The sequence below is a fragment of the Suricata suricatta genome, chromosome 5 (genome assembly GCF_006229205.1).
Source record: "Suricata suricatta isolate VVHF042 chromosome 5, meerkat_22Aug2017_6uvM2_HiC, whole genome shotgun sequence".
In the NCBI taxonomy this organism is placed as follows: Eukaryota; Metazoa; Chordata; class Mammalia; order Carnivora; family Herpestidae; genus Suricata; species Suricata suricatta.
Genome location: NC_043704.1, coordinates 150,125,699 through 150,140,731, shown reverse-complemented (window position 1 = coordinate 150,140,731; position 15,033 = coordinate 150,125,699). Strand labels below are relative to the sequence as shown.

Below are 15,033 nucleotides of genomic sequence, written 5' to 3'. Positions count from 1 at the left end.
CTATAATGAAATTTTGTCGTGTTCTCCAGTCCTTTTTCCCTAAAATCCACTCCTGAAAACAGACGGCTGGCCTCCGTGCGTGAGACGGAACTTTTCCAGGCTGTGGGACATCCTGTCAGGTTGGGTACCAGAGGGGCACGCCAGCTGCCCGCCCGTCTTTCGCTCCCCGGTGAAACGTGTCGTTTGCTGCTTCTGCAACTTGTGGGCGGCGTCCGAGGGCACGGCCCCGTGTGGAGCTCCTGATGACAGGGCCGCTGCGCAGGGTCCTCTGTTGACCGTCAGTTAAGCAAATGGAGTCCAGTTCCACCGACAACATGCCGGTGACCACAGCCCTGGGGAGCTAGTACCTCCTGTGGATCCGGAACAGGGCATGGGGGTCAGTGGAGGTCGGGAAAACGAACGAGAGGCACGGCCTCCGGTGTCTGGCTTGGAAGGCAGCAAGGACCACCACGAATGGAAGAAACAGTAAGCCCTCGAGACTGTTCCAGAACAAAACCTTTGCCATCTGAATCCCGCTGAAACTCTCTCCTAGAAATGAGTATTGAGCAGTTAGGTCTGACGTATCAGATTTGGGGATTTTTATAGAAGTAGGAAATAGCAAACTTCTTTAGTGCTTTAGATATATCCGTTTAATCAGCAGGGACAAATAGCTTTCAAAAAATTAAATGAGACACTTGTTTGCTGTAGAACGCGCCATGGACATGATGGTGGAGTGCCCGTGTAAGCACTCTAGTTTCCGATGACCTTGACCCTTGAGTTCTGTAGGCCCGTCTGGGACCCCCACAGCTCAGACTAGGGATGTGAAGCAGTCTTCATGCTCTAGAAGTTGTCTGTTTCTGCTGTAGATGAGCTATAGCTCATTAAACTTTGGGGCATAATTGCTTTGGTGACTCCCATAATTTATGACAACCTTCTTGTTCCATATTTTTATCGCCTCGCCCTTCGGTTTAACGTTCATGTTTTGTGGTGGTCCCATCCAGGGAGGAAAAATCTTGCCTTGGCCTCCTGTGCTTTTTACTGAGCGGAGTGCAAACGAGTGTCCCTTCCGTGTTGAGAGAAAGCTCTCGGGACAAGGCTGAACCAGGGGGGCCGGAGGGAGCGTGGCTGTGTGCCGCGTGCCTCTGCCTGGTGCTTCGACTTTGGTGACCGGCTTCCCCTCCTGAAGCTCCCCGGTGGAAGGCCACCGTTCTGTGAGATCAGTACATTCCCCGGGAATCACCTCTTAATTAACTTTTCTGGTGCTTAATCATCGTAAGCCTTATTTAATGTCTAGGCGATGTAGGCTAGTGCCGGATGGGATTTCTTTTATTAGCAATAAGATAAGGTCCCTTGGAGCCTGTTAAATCAATTCTCATTAGGCGCTGATTCATGGGACCCAGAATTCACCAGCATTCGGCTACTTTTATGTTGTAGTTTAGCCTTTAGATGGGCTTTGCAGAGATGCTCAGATCTAATGGATTCTGGACGCCGATCGTTTCGGTCCTGATTTTGTGAAGCTTTGTGGCAGTATGTGTTTGTGGCATTCATGCGTCACAGGGAAAAGAGAGAGCGGGGTGCCAGGATGTTGGGAGCAAACACCAGAGCCCAACTGGGTATTCACACTCCCCTCCCAAATAGCCACACAAAAAACAAACAAAAAACTGGGGACAGAAATCTGAAAATACCATAGAGTGTGCGTTGGGGCTCTTAAAAATCATGCTGTAGTGGGCTCATACGTTACTAGATGAAAGTATAAATTGTTATTTGCTCTTTGGGAGCAGAGTGGCTAAAACTATCGAAATCACAATGTGTGTAGCCTGTAACAGTGATTTCACACACTTGACATGGCATGTTTGAGGTTTTAACTGTATCATTGTTTAACATATATGCCACTAAGTTATTGGGAAAACAATGTATACCTGGACAAGGGAATATCACACTGTTAGAAAACAGAATGAAGGAGAAGCACTTTATCAAGCATTAATATGCAAAGGTCTCCAAGACAGTTTCAGGACAACTGAATGATTCAATTTTGTCAAAAAGGAACAAAAAATTTAAAACCGAGAGAGAGCGAGCGGAGAGAAGGGGAGCAGGAAGGGGGAGAAAGGGTCTGTATAAGGATGAAATGTCTCTGGAAGGATACATGGGAAATGTATAGGTTGGTTTGACCATGGGGAGGGCGGTTGGTAGCTAAAGGACAGAATTAAGGGGGAAGAGACCTTTCTCTCTTTAAAAAGAAAAAACCTTTAATGTTTTATTTATTTTTTAGAGAGGGAGAGAGAGAGACAGGACCTGAATGGGGGAGGGGTACAGAGACACAGAATCTGAAGCAGCTCCAGGCTCTGAGCTGTCAGCACAGAGCCCGACGTGGGGCTCGAACCCACAAATCTTGAGATCATGACCTGAGCCGACGTCAGGCACTTAACCGGCAGAACCACCCAGGTGCCCCAGGAGGACACCTTTCACTGTAAACCTACGAGTCCTGATCGCTGCGGCGTTGTTGGGTGCAGGTGAAGGGCTCATCAGACGCTTGTTTCCTTCGCCCTAAGTTGTAAAGTAAGGCTATTGTACTACGCGTCCTTGGAAGAAGTATTGTTTATGAGTTTCTGCTTTTCCTTGGAGGCAGGGTAGTGAGAGGATTATTTAATTTTCTGTCTGAGTAGAGGCGGCACGCACTCTCACGTGGGTTTCCGTGTGCGGTATCGTGACTCAGCGGGCTCCTACCGCGTGCTGTGCTCGCCACAAGAGTGGCTGCCACCTGTCGCCACGGCGACTAGTTCCCTGTGGGGACGTCTTCACCCTTGTGTTTATGTCCATCACCGTGGGACCTGCCTCTCCAGACACGGAGAAGTAGGCCTCATTAATTTATTAACCCCATTAATTCTTCTGCTTTTAGGGAGTAGTGTGTTGATAAAATATTAGTATTTTTTTTTCATTTTATACAGTCTTGACTGGTGCATCTGGAAGAGTCTCTAAGGGGTTTTGGTCGGGCCCCCTCAGGGAATGTGCCTAAGGTCTGCAGCTGGCCAGGGATGCCTGGCTGTTTCCATGGGCTGTTTTGTTTTTTGTTTTTTTCTGGGGTTTTTTGGTTTTTGCTTTTCGTTTTTTGTTTGTTGTCACCTTAAGGATATATTTTTGGCTTAAGAAATCACAGTTATTCCCATGCACTTAACTTCATTCCAAAGGCCTGTCAAAATAATAGGAGCTTCATCAACAAGCCAGAAACAAGGGAATACTTTCTAGTCTTCATCCCAAAGTGCGCCTCGGCCTTCCAAGAACTCAGAATTGCTAAAATTTTCCAGTCAGTTAAAAATTTAATTAAAAGAGAGACCTCAGATGAAAGGCAAATGAAATATAAAGTAAGTGGTGAGTAATTAAACTTACAAAATTTGAGTTAGTGTTAAATAATTGTTCTTATGATTGTACAACTTAACATGACATCATTATTAGGTGACATTTATGAAAAACATTAATATTCTAATATGAATAATAAGGCTGTGATTCCTTCATGCAGCAGTGAGGGGAGGATAAGCAGAAGAGGGAAAATTTCAGCGGCATATCTTCAGATACTGTTTTATTTATGATGAGAGAGAAAATAGGATTAAATAGTTTAAAAAATATGCAGGTAATTGCCTACAAAATTGTAGAGACAACATAGGACTTCTGGGTGACCAGAGAAAGAGCAGAAAGATCAAAGCAAGCTTTGATCCCTACAGGAAAAGATATTGGAGCTGGTAGGAGGGCACGGGGACAAGAAAGCACAAGATAAAATGATACAGGAAGGTCAGATGGAGCCTCGCAGGCAGTGTGAACTTGTTAAAGTTCTTTATTAAGAAATAAAGACCCTCAGAGCTAATAGAAAAGCAAAGTCGGTACTATTGCCAAAGATCCACTTAAACAAAGAAATGTAGAAAAGATTAAAAAAAAAAAGAGGGGCCCCTGGGCGGCTCAGTCAGTTAAGTCGCCGACTTCGGCTCAGGTCATGATCTCACTGTCCGTGGGTTTGAGCCCCGTGTCAGGCTCTGTGCTGTCAGCTCAGAGCCTAGAGCCTGCTTCAGATTCTGTGTCTCCCTCTCTCTCTGCTCCTCCCCCATTCATGCTTTGTCTCTCTCTGTCTCTCAAAAATAAATAAAAGTTAAAAAAAAAAAGAAGTGAACATGTGGTTGGCTGAATTTTAAGATGGTCCTCGAGGTCCCCTCTGTCGGGCCCATCCTGGTGTCCAGGCCCCGCAAGCCCCCCTCCCATGGGTGTGTCCCGTGGTTGGCACAGCTGACCCTCAGGAAGGGGAATTGGCCAGAAGGGCCTGCCCTAATCCCATGAGCCCTTTGAAAGCCAAGTGTTTTCTCTGGATGATAGCAGAAGGGAAAGTCAGAGAGGTTGCAAGTTAACACAGGGACGTTCTCTGTCGCCAGGAGGGCACGGGCCACACGGCAAGGACCTGAGACCAGCCTCTAGGGGGGAAATCACAGCTCGAAGACAGCAGCGACCTCGGTCCTGCAACTGGAAGGAGATGCATTCTGACCCCTTGGAATCAGCTTTTTCCTAAGAGCCCATTAGCCACCTGTTTCATTGACTGCCTTTCTAGACTTTTAATAGTCATTGATTTAAAATTTTGTATTTAAACAAAATCTACCTTCTTCTCGTCTGAGGGAGCTCGGGGAGGGGTCCTTCCCTGGTCCCATGGGGTCCTCTAGATGAGACCTGACCTGGCCACAGCTTGCTGTCCACTCCGTGAGACCCTGAGCGGAGGCCTCCGCTGCAGCACGCAGAAGCCCCGCACCCAGGGTGGGGCGAGATCGGTCTTTGGCAGCAGAGTGGTATTGCCACCAAGGTAGTGGTGATTTGTTCATTATACAGCAATAGAACACACACACACACACACACACACACACACACACACGTACAGGCTAGACATGAAAGCTGGGGTGTTACTATTAATGTCAGACGAGTTAGAGTTCACAGCAAGAGGCACTAAGTGGGACCAAGTAGGCTTTTTAATTAAGGTAATTTTAAATGCGATTAGTTTGGCGTGAGCTGATTTTGCGTCGTGGCTCGGTCACTTCCGGTGGAACGTGGGACACACATACTTGATGTAGCGTGGCGGTAACACCACGTACTCACTGAGGAGGCGTGAGAACCAAAACACGTGACATCCGACGAAAAACCCCAGCTGTGTATGATCCACAGATTCTAGTTAATGATTTCTTTTTTTTTTTAATGTCTTATTTTATTTTGAGAGACAGAGCTTGACCAGGGGAAGGTCAGAGAGAGGGGGAGACACAGATCCGAAGACAGGCTCCAGGCTCTGAGCTGTCAGCACAGAGCTCGATGCGGGGCTTGAACCCACGGACTCTGAGATCATGACCTGAGCCAAAGTCGGATGCTTAACCGACTGAGCCACCCAGGTGCCCCCAGTTAGTGATTTCTGACCCCTTGGAATCAGCTTTTTCCTAAGAGCCCATTAGCCACCTGTTTCATTGACTGCCTTTCTAGACTTTTAATAGGCATTGATTTAAAATTTTCTATTTAAACAAAATCTACCTTCTTCTCGTCTCTCATTTGACAAGTGGAATACCACTAATCTGACTCAGAACTCTTGGCGTCTATCCCCAGAGACTGTTGACATTTGCAGCTTTTGTGGGGACCCTGACGTGACTTGTCTCAGGCAGGCACCTGGAAGTCAGTGTCTGGAAGGCACCTGTGTCCTCTTCTGCTTTAACTCATTTTACCTCTTGTGTTGGATTCCAGTTTCTTATTTAAACTGGAAAATAGTTTCTCTAGTGGAGAAGAGGAGAGAAGAGAAGAGGTTGAAGCGCTCCGAATTTTCCTCTCGCGTCCATGAAACAGCGCTCTTCCGTCTGCTCCAAGCAGTATCACTTTTTGCTTCTTATTCTCCTTGCCCTGGATACGATTTTAGATATCATTTATTTTGAATGTCTCAGCTTATTCTGAGCTTTTCTGTAAATATTCTTGTACATATTTGCCCCTTTTTAAATATATGTTTAAATATATTCTTTTCAAAAATATGAGTTCTTCCGTGTTTAGTTTATGCTTTTAAAAATATGACCTCATTAGAGCACAGCCCCTTCACACATGGCTGATGTTGTGTAATATGTGAATGAATCAGAATTTTCCATACAGCCACACTGGTGATTACTTAGGATTTCTTACCCTTCCTTCCTTCCTTATCGAGGGAATTCACAATTATAGTATCAGTTGTCATTTATAAATATTCCTTTCTGAGTTGTCCATCACGGGCTTCACCTTTTGATAATGCACATGTTCTTCCCATATTCTAGACAAATGTACTTCCATGAGTTCTTTTCTACATTCGATCCTGCCCAGCTTTTATTTCTTCACTGTTACAAATTCCAAGTTGCTATGATCCCTTTCTTTCAAGTCCACGTCTTTAGCGTCAGAGTGAGTTTTTCATTTTTGGTGTTTGGTTCCAGCTAGGACGGCTGGGAAGCCTGAGTGTCCCTTTCCACTTGGTCTTGCACTCGGAGCTCCTTTGCCACATGGTAGCCTGAGGATTTCAAGGGGAGAATCAGAGGTAGGAGCCAAGGGCTCTTAATGAAGAGGAGCAGGGCGAGGCTACTGTTACAGAACCTGGTCTGGATCACCTGGCAGAAGAGCCAAGCAGCACTTGGAGATCTCGGCAGGCCCGAGATTTATTTTACCGCGGTGGGCTCAGAGGAGAGCGTTCTCCAGAGGTCTGAGCCCAGAGCATCTGTGAGCGGAACAGTTTACAGCCTGCTACTTCCGCATCCCTCATCAATGTGCGTGGCAAGCAGTGGGAAGGGGAACCCGGAAGGGGCGTCTTTGATCAGGGACAGGTGTTTCCCTGTCTCTCCTGCCGCCATCTTACAACAGGTTTCCCCCTGTCACTAATAGACTCCGACTCCTGATGAGAGATGCTGCCGAGAACTGGGGTAGGACTGATTCCCCACAGGCACCCAGTTCCACACATTTTCCCAATAATTGCGGATTGTATTGGGCCACATGACACAAAAATCGGAAGTACGTAAAAATAGTGGAATCGTTAAAACCTCGGAACCAGGTGTTATTTCCGATTATACCTTTTTCTTTTCAGGTTTAGTGCACCTCAGTGGAGATGCTCCTTCCAGAGGTGCTTGGCCGCAGAGAGACTGGGTGGTAGTGACCAGCTCAGTTCATGTATCTTGGACACAGCTGCCTCGGTCGCTTCTTTTCAGGAGACTCAAGAACAAGGTAGCTTTGTCACAGACAGGTACCTTTGGTCTGCCGGGGCTTTAGTTTCCGATCGCTGACCTAAAGCTGCTTTGTGTACTGATTTTCACAACTTGATATGATGTGAAAATAGAACTCAAGGCCTCTGCCCTTGCCTCCATGGTTGATGGAGAATAGTGAACCCTAGTCCTGGTGACTGGGATCAGCTAGAGCTTTTTAAAAACTATGCCGTCTGAAGTTTGTTTGTGTAGGGCGTTGGACAGAGGGGAAGGAGGTTGACGGAATTCAGTTGAAAATATTATTTTTATTTATTTATTTTTAATTTCTTTAAATGTTTTATTTATTTTTGAGAGAGAGAGAGAGAGAGAGAGAGAGAGAGAGACAGCATGAGCAGGGGAGGGCCAGAGAGAGGGGGAGACACAGAATCCGAAGATGGGCTGCAGGCTCTGAGCGGTTAGCACAGTGCCTGACTCAGGGCTTGAACCCATGAACCATGAGATCATGACCTGAGCTGAAGCTGGACGCTCAACTGAGCCACCCAAGTGCCCCAAAAATATTATCTTTAAAACTCCCAGATGGTCCTAATGTGCATTCAGAATAAAGAAGCACTTTAGAACAGGTGTTACCTTTTTCTGTAAAGGGGCAGAGAGCAAATATTTTAGGTTTTGGAGGCCACAAGTTTTCTGTTGCACCACTCAACTCTGCCTTTGTAGCACAAAAGCAAACTCGGACAGTGTTGTAAAGAATGAGCATGCGTATGTTTCTCTAAACTTTATGGACATTAAAATTAGGATTTCACGTAAATTTTCCCATGAAATGAAATATTCTTTCTTTGGGGTTTTTTCAACCATTAAAATATGTGAAAAGCATTCTCAGCTTATGGTGTATCTGAGCAAAATGGATGGTGGACCGGATTTGGCCCAGAGGCCACAGTTCACTGACCCCAGCTCTAGGCACCTCTGACAAAAGATCTCTCCCTCCATTGTGTAATTCACATGCCATAAATTAACCCATTTTACGTGTGCAATTCAATGATTTCGTGTAAATTTATAGATTTGCGTGCAATCATGACTGCATCCAATTTTAGAATATTTTCACTCCTTTCCCAGCGATTCCTTGTGACCATTTGCATTCAGTCTCTTTTCCCACACCAGCCCCAGGAGATCTGCCTATCTTTGTAGATTTGCCTTTTCTGGATATTTCATATACATAGAATCATACAATATGTCCTCTTTTGCATTGGGCTTCTTTCATTTAGCCTCCTGCTTATGAGTTATTCTGTGTTGCCGCACGCATGAGTAACTTAGTCCCTTTATTGTTCATAGTGGTCTGTTGTACAGATAGACCACATTTTGTTTGTCCATTCACAAAATGGATTGTTTCTATTCTTTAGCTATTATGGATAATTCCTCTTCATTTTTCCTTTGTTGAGGGTTTTTTGTCCCGAAAGAATGTGGGATTTTGTGGAATCCTTTCTCCGCACCTATTAAAATGATCGTGCATTTTTTTGTCCTTTTCCTACTAATATGGTGTATAATATTAGTTGATTTTCAAATGTAAACCTAGTCATGGTCTATGATCCTTTTTATGTGGCCCTGGGTCTGGTTTGTAATATTAGTTAGGGCTCTTTGTATTTGTGTTCCTGGGGATTATTGCTCAGTAGTTTTCTTTAATTATATCTTTGTGTAGGGTTGGTATTTGGCACTGGTACGGACCTCGTAGAATGAGCTGGAATGTATTCTCGGTTTTCTGAGTGTGAAGGATGGACAGCAGTGAATTGTCTTATCTGGCAATGTCTTCATTTTGCCTTCATTTTTGAAGGATGGTTTTGCTGGATATTGAATTCCTGGTTGATAGGAACATGGATAGGGAGGGTCCTTCCTAGTCTCTGCCGAGCGTGTGTGCAGCCTTGTGCTTATGCACTGCCTTCCAGAACCCCGGGGTATATGGAAGCTGATGACTACCTACTGTGGCTTCCTCACCTGCCTGGTCTCCCTGGGAAGTTTCTGGCTTGCCTGCTGCTCTGCTGTTTGGCTCAAATAATATCACAACTTTTGTCGTTCCCCCTTGCTTTGTCTCTGGGTTGCTCCTGCTTCTGACAGTGCCCAGGGACATGAGACTTCTCTGTGCTCTGCTCCAAATCAGAAAGGCTTCCTTTGGGGGTCAAACCACCTGTCTTCATGGCTTGCCTCACCTCGGTAGGACTGCCAGGCGACCAGTGGGGGTGGCGTACGTGTGGGGGTCCGCCTCACGCTAAGACGTATTGACTTCTCCGTTCTTGCGTGAGGCTCAATAGTGATATTTGAATAAATGCTTCATCATTTGCTCTGTGCCTTTGGACCACTTCCAGAGTCCTAAACGGTCATCTTTGACCTTTTTTCTCTAGAATTTTGTCATTGCTTTTTGGAGAATAATTTTTTTGAGTTTTATCATTGAGGATTTGTTGAGCAACTCATGCTCCCATTCTGCAGAGTTTTCAACTTATCGATTAATGCTTGCTTCCTTAGGCAGCTTATGGAAAATCTATTTTTCTTTTGTTACTATCAATAAAATCTGTAACAGGATCATTGGCTCAAGAAAACTTACTGGATCGTATTCATGGTACGTGAGAGGATTTGTGGGGAGGAATGAAATTTTAATATTAAACAATTAAGTATTATTAAATATACACATAATAGATTGAGGGAGTTATAGTGTAAATATATTTGTATATAAACTAGTTTTCTTTCTGAGTGGCAGTCCTTCTGTCTAGCGCCATCGCTCGGAGTTCTCTCTTGTTCTGGGAGGGCCCTGAGGAAGCCAGAGGAATGAGGAGCCAGGGAAAGCAGTTCATTCCTATCCTCCTTGTCCGGTGTAGGCAGGTTGGATTCAGCAGTCTTGGCAGCAGGTGCAAACGGGGAGATGACTGGGAAGGGTGGACAAAGCAGGAAGCGGCATCAGCCTCCTGGCCTCCTCATCTCCCATTCCCAGAGCCACGGCAGTCTGTTCTCTTGGTCTTGGCGTTATCCCTGGAGATGAAAATGACCACCAGGAGACGTGACCTTGACTGGCTGCCTTAGTCCCCGTTACTGGCGCGGGGTACATCAGAGAGTCCGTGGGCTTGGGTCTCGGAAGTTAGTGAGAAGCGGAACCTGCCAGTCCCACCTCATAACCGTGGGTCAGTCTGTTTATAGTGTCCCCTGCCCCCCCCATCCTTTCCTGCACCCCCTTATCATGCTCCCAAAAGGCCATTGCATCAAAGTAGGAATCCATTCTCCCTCTGTGTCTATTCCAGAGATGCTCTTGTAAGAAGCCTGAGCCCAGGTGAGGAAGCCATTAGTGAATGTTATGTCGAAAGGCAAGGTTGAGTATGCAGTTCTTCTGTTTCCTTCATTTCCCTCAAGGCTTTTGTAGCTCATGAACAGGTTGGCTAATTTCCCTTCCTCAGCCAGCAAACAGACCTTCAAGAAATCACGCAGCTTTGCCAAGGAGCAGTATTATATAAAGACAACACTGTACCCACAGTGGAACTGGTATGCTGGCTTCTGTGTCCGTGGAGTGCCGCTGGCACTTTTGTTGGGCATTTCTTTTGGCAAAGTTCCAACTGAAAAGAATCAACTATTCTGAGGTTCCGTGCAGTGGTTTGGCCGTGACAGGTTGCTTGCTAACTGGGAATCGAGACAGGCACACGGTGCCTTAAATGTGAGCTTACATAAGCCGCATTAGTCAGTGCTGGATGTTTTTAAAGTTTATTTTTATTTTGAGAGAGAGACAAAGAGCGCAAGCAGGAGAGGGTCAGAGAGAGAAGGAGAGAGAGAATTCCGAGCGGGTTCCGTGCTGTCAGCGCAGCGCAGGACACAGGGCTCGATGCGTGAACGGTGAGATCGTGACCTGAGCCGACATCAGGAGTCAGATGCTTGACCGACCGAGCCCCCCAGCGCCCCCAGTCGGTGCTGGTTTTAAACAGTTCCATTTCAGAGGCAGCTGGTTGCACGCTGGACCTTCCTCGTAAAGGTCACGCCGTCCCCCTGACAGAGGGGACGCTGCGCAGACCGGAGCCCACGGTGAGGAGTGTTCTGTGATGGTCGCTGTGCTTTTAACGCCCTGCTGGATGCATCGGCGCCCTGCAGTCCTCAGCCCCAGCAGGCTCCTCTTCTCATCCAACTGCAGGCACACAAACACTTCCCTCGCGGTGGTTTGGATCCAGAATGTTTACTTGGCAGACCTGTGCAAGCCGAGTTTTCTGGAAGGAAATCGAGCTGTAAAAACATCTTAGAACATTGTGTCCAGGGTTGAAATCAAGGACCATGTTTCCCACACACGTATTTTCAGGCAAATTTCCTTGAGGTTCCCGCTACCCCGACAAAGATTGGAGCTTATAGGTGGGGGGGGGGGGGGACAGTGGCCGTAGACCCAGAGGGCAGAGGGACCCACACACGTTTCCCTGGTGATACTTTATGCGTTGGCACCTATTTTACTTCAGAAGGGACGACTCGAGGTGACGTCCTGCTGGTACTGTTTTCAGCAAGGGGACCGCAAGGGGGGGAAGCACGGAGGGGAAGTGAGGTCACTCTAGAGGGGACCACTGGGCACCTCCCCCCCCCGCCGCCGGGCCCTTCTCCCTTCGTGCTCTGGAGCCCCAGCGGGGAAGGAAAGTGGTCTGCATGGTCGAGGCCCGGGGGCAGGTGCTGGCTCTGCGAGACAGGACCAGCCTCAACCCCGGATTCCAGATCTGGATTTAGGATGAACCCGTCTGTTTCTGGCTGGAGTCTGACGTCAGCCACACACCTGCTTCTGTTTGCCCCGTCCCGTCGGCCTGGTGTGGAAGGAGCTCCCTCTGCCCGGCACATGCCAGGTGGCCCCTCGTCATCACGGCCGTCGGCCCCTCTTGCCATGGGATCGTCAGGTCAGCACGCGGGGAATTAAAAGGAATCAAGGGCCAACATTTCAGGCAGGACCAGCGGCATGAGGGTGTCACGTGGCTGGTTACATGGATGGAGCAGGAGGGTTAAAGTTACTCTGTGACTGTGCTTCATGAACAGAGCGTGAGTGAACTTCCTTAAAGGTCTCCCAAGGCCAGTTATGAGCCGGGTAGCATAGCCTGCTGATATAGACACTTCTTCCTTTTATGTATTATTTATATTTTCCTTTTTTTTCAGAGAGAGAGTAAGAGACAGAGCACGAGTGGGGGAGGGGCAGAGAGAGAGGGAGACACAGAATCCGAAGCAGGCTCCAGGCTCTGAGCTGTCAGCATGGAGCCCAATGTGGGACTCAAACCCACGAGCCATGAGATCGTGACCTGAGCTGAAGTCGGATGCTTAACCAACTGAGCCCCCAGGCGCCCGTGGACACTTATCTCTAACCCCCTACCTCATCGGGGTACAAACCGCAGGCCCGCCATGTCTTAGCTGTCTGACCGTTGGTAGGTGATTTAATCTCCCAGAGCCTCAGCTGGCCCGTCTGTAAGATGCGTGTACCCCTGCCTCCTTCCTCAGGGTTGCTCTGAGGGTCAGGTAGGATTGTGCACGTAACGTTGGTGGTCATTGTGTCTAAACTGAACCAGTTGTTGTTTTGACTTTGTAACTTTGCATTTTCAACGTTTAAGGGACTGACTAACAAGTTGGAGATGGGGAAGAACCCAGAGACACCAACAGCTCTGTGTTCTCTGAGTTCAACAATGGGACAGGAACGGAGCATCTCTGACAGTCACTGTAATGTGGAGGCTCACGTGGGTGAGAGGGAGCTGTGCGCTTGTTCAGAGATGCACAGCCCCCCAGGGGGCCTCAGCTGCACGGCAGAGCAAGGGCGCGGGGACTCTGCTGAAGACATGGCTCCAGAACTATCTCCACCTAGGACGTCCTGCGTCGGGACGAGGGGCCAGAGGCACCCGAAGTCTTGGGGAATCACACCTCACGTTGTAGAGCCCTGAATTGCTGACTGTGGCCATGACTTCAAATCACTGTTTAAGAAGATGGAAGCATGTTCGCCAGCCCACTTGTGGCCAAGACACTCAGATAGATGCCCCAGATCTCTTGGCGTGGAAGAGTGGTGGAGTTCTGGTTGATGGAGTTTTCTCAACTTCGCCGTGTATTCTAAAGTCATCATGCCTCGGTCTTGGGAGACAACATGCAGGAGACAAACAGCAAGGGTAAATGAACACAAGCAATTGCATAAGCTCGCGTCTGCAAGGTCCCGATGTCACCCAGATGTCACAGGAGGGTGAAGAGGGGGAGAGCACACTTTGTGACCTGGGTTTGAATCCAGCTTCTGCCCTTCCAGAGCGACAGTGCCACGGCGTGCCCTGTCTCACCGCCTCGGCCTCGTGATGGGCACTGTCTGCCTGACCTCACACCCGACACAGCAGAAGGGTGATGGGGTGAAGTGCTGGCCAGTGTCCGTGTCGGTGCTTGTCCCCCAGCCAGGTTTGGGGGGTGCTCAGTGGGGTGGGGACTGAAGTCTGAGCAGCTTGTGAACATTCGTGATAGATTGTTAAAGGGGGAGTGACTTCCGCTGAGTCTCTGGTGAATCCTGTCTGGTTTCTTTCTGTCCATCAGTCCGTCTTCCGCCTTCTTCATTCACAGTCGCATGCACTGCTCCATCCACATAGCCCTTTACTGGAGCATCTGACTGTGCAACGTCCAGATGAACAAAACAGGACTTGGAGACGGCACCTTCTTCCTTACACACTCTTGTGTGCTGGTGTTTAGATATAAACACATGATCACGGGGTGCCTGGGCGGCTCAGTCAGCTAGCTTCAGCTCAGGACATGATCCCCTGAGCTGTGAGTTCGAGCCCCGCGTCAGGCTCTGTGCTGACAGCTCCGAGCCTGGAGCCTGCTTCCGGTTCTGTGTTTCCTTCTCTCTCTGCCCCTCCCCCACTTGTACTCTGTCTCTCAAAAATAAATAAATGTAAAACAATGTTTAACACATGATCAGTATAAACGCATAAGCGTATTCCTAGAATCACCAATCCCAGGAGAAGTTTGATGATCTGAGTGTCCAAAATTGGTATTCAGGCATATGTGTGAACAGGTGTATATTTACATGTTTGCTGATCACTTATCTGTATTTGAAGTAAAAGCAGTAGTTTCCACAGGGGAGCTCATTTGCTCGTTGTTGTCAGCTGCGTCTTTTACCAGTCAATCTCCATCTTCAAAGATCAGTTATTTTAGCTTCATGTTTAAGAGCTACTCTTAATATTTTTTTGAGAGCTAGAAGGCACAAGTGAGGGGCAGAGAGAGAGAGAGAGAGAGAGAGAGAGAAGCAGAGTTCATCCGAAGCAGGACTCCCGTTCCCCTGAAGCTGGCTCAGGCGTATGCGATTTGGGACTCAGACTCATTGTGCGCTCATGACCGGAGCCAGAGTCAGATGCTTAACAGACTGAGCCACCCAGGCGCTCAAGAGCTACTCTTGATGTTAAAGCTCAGTGTTCACTCTGACTGGCATGAGGTGGTATCTCAGTGTGGTTTTGATTTGTGTTTCCCTGGTAAGTGGCTAAAACGAACAAAGCAAGAGACTATAGATATTGGAGAGGGTGTAGGGAGACGGGCACCCTCTTACACTGTTGGTGGCAATGTAAACTGGTGCAGCCGTTCTGGAAAACAGTGTGGACGCTCCTCAAAAAACTATCGATAGAACTCCCTTATGACCCAGCAATAGCATTGCTAGGGATTTACCCAAGAGAGACAGAAATGCTGATGCATAGGAGCACATGTACCCCAATGTTCATAGCAGCAATGTCAACAATAGCCAAAACATGGAAGGAGCCTAAATGTCCATCACCTGACGAATGGATCAAGAAGATGTGGTATATATTCACGATGGAGTACTACATGGCAATGAGAGGGAATGACATATGGCCTTTTG

General features: G+C 47.7%; 1 long non-coding RNA gene across 2 annotated transcripts in view; it reads right to left on the bottom strand.

Annotated features, from left to right (window-relative positions):
• Positions 1-11,055: 11,055 nt before the first annotated feature.
• The window catches only part of LOC115292411, a 10,078-nt gene continuing 6,100 nt past the window's right edge, over positions 11,056-15,033 (bottom strand). Inside the window, exons 3-4 of one of the 2 annotated variants that reach the window (XR_003908976.1) lie at positions 11,956-12,149; positions 11,056-11,426 (exon numbers count right to left, since the gene is read on the bottom strand). This is a non-coding gene — a long non-coding RNA (uncharacterized LOC115292411). The remainder of the gene's footprint in view (positions 11,427-11,955; positions 12,150-15,033) is intronic. The other variant, XR_003908977.1, reaches the window with a different exon arrangement.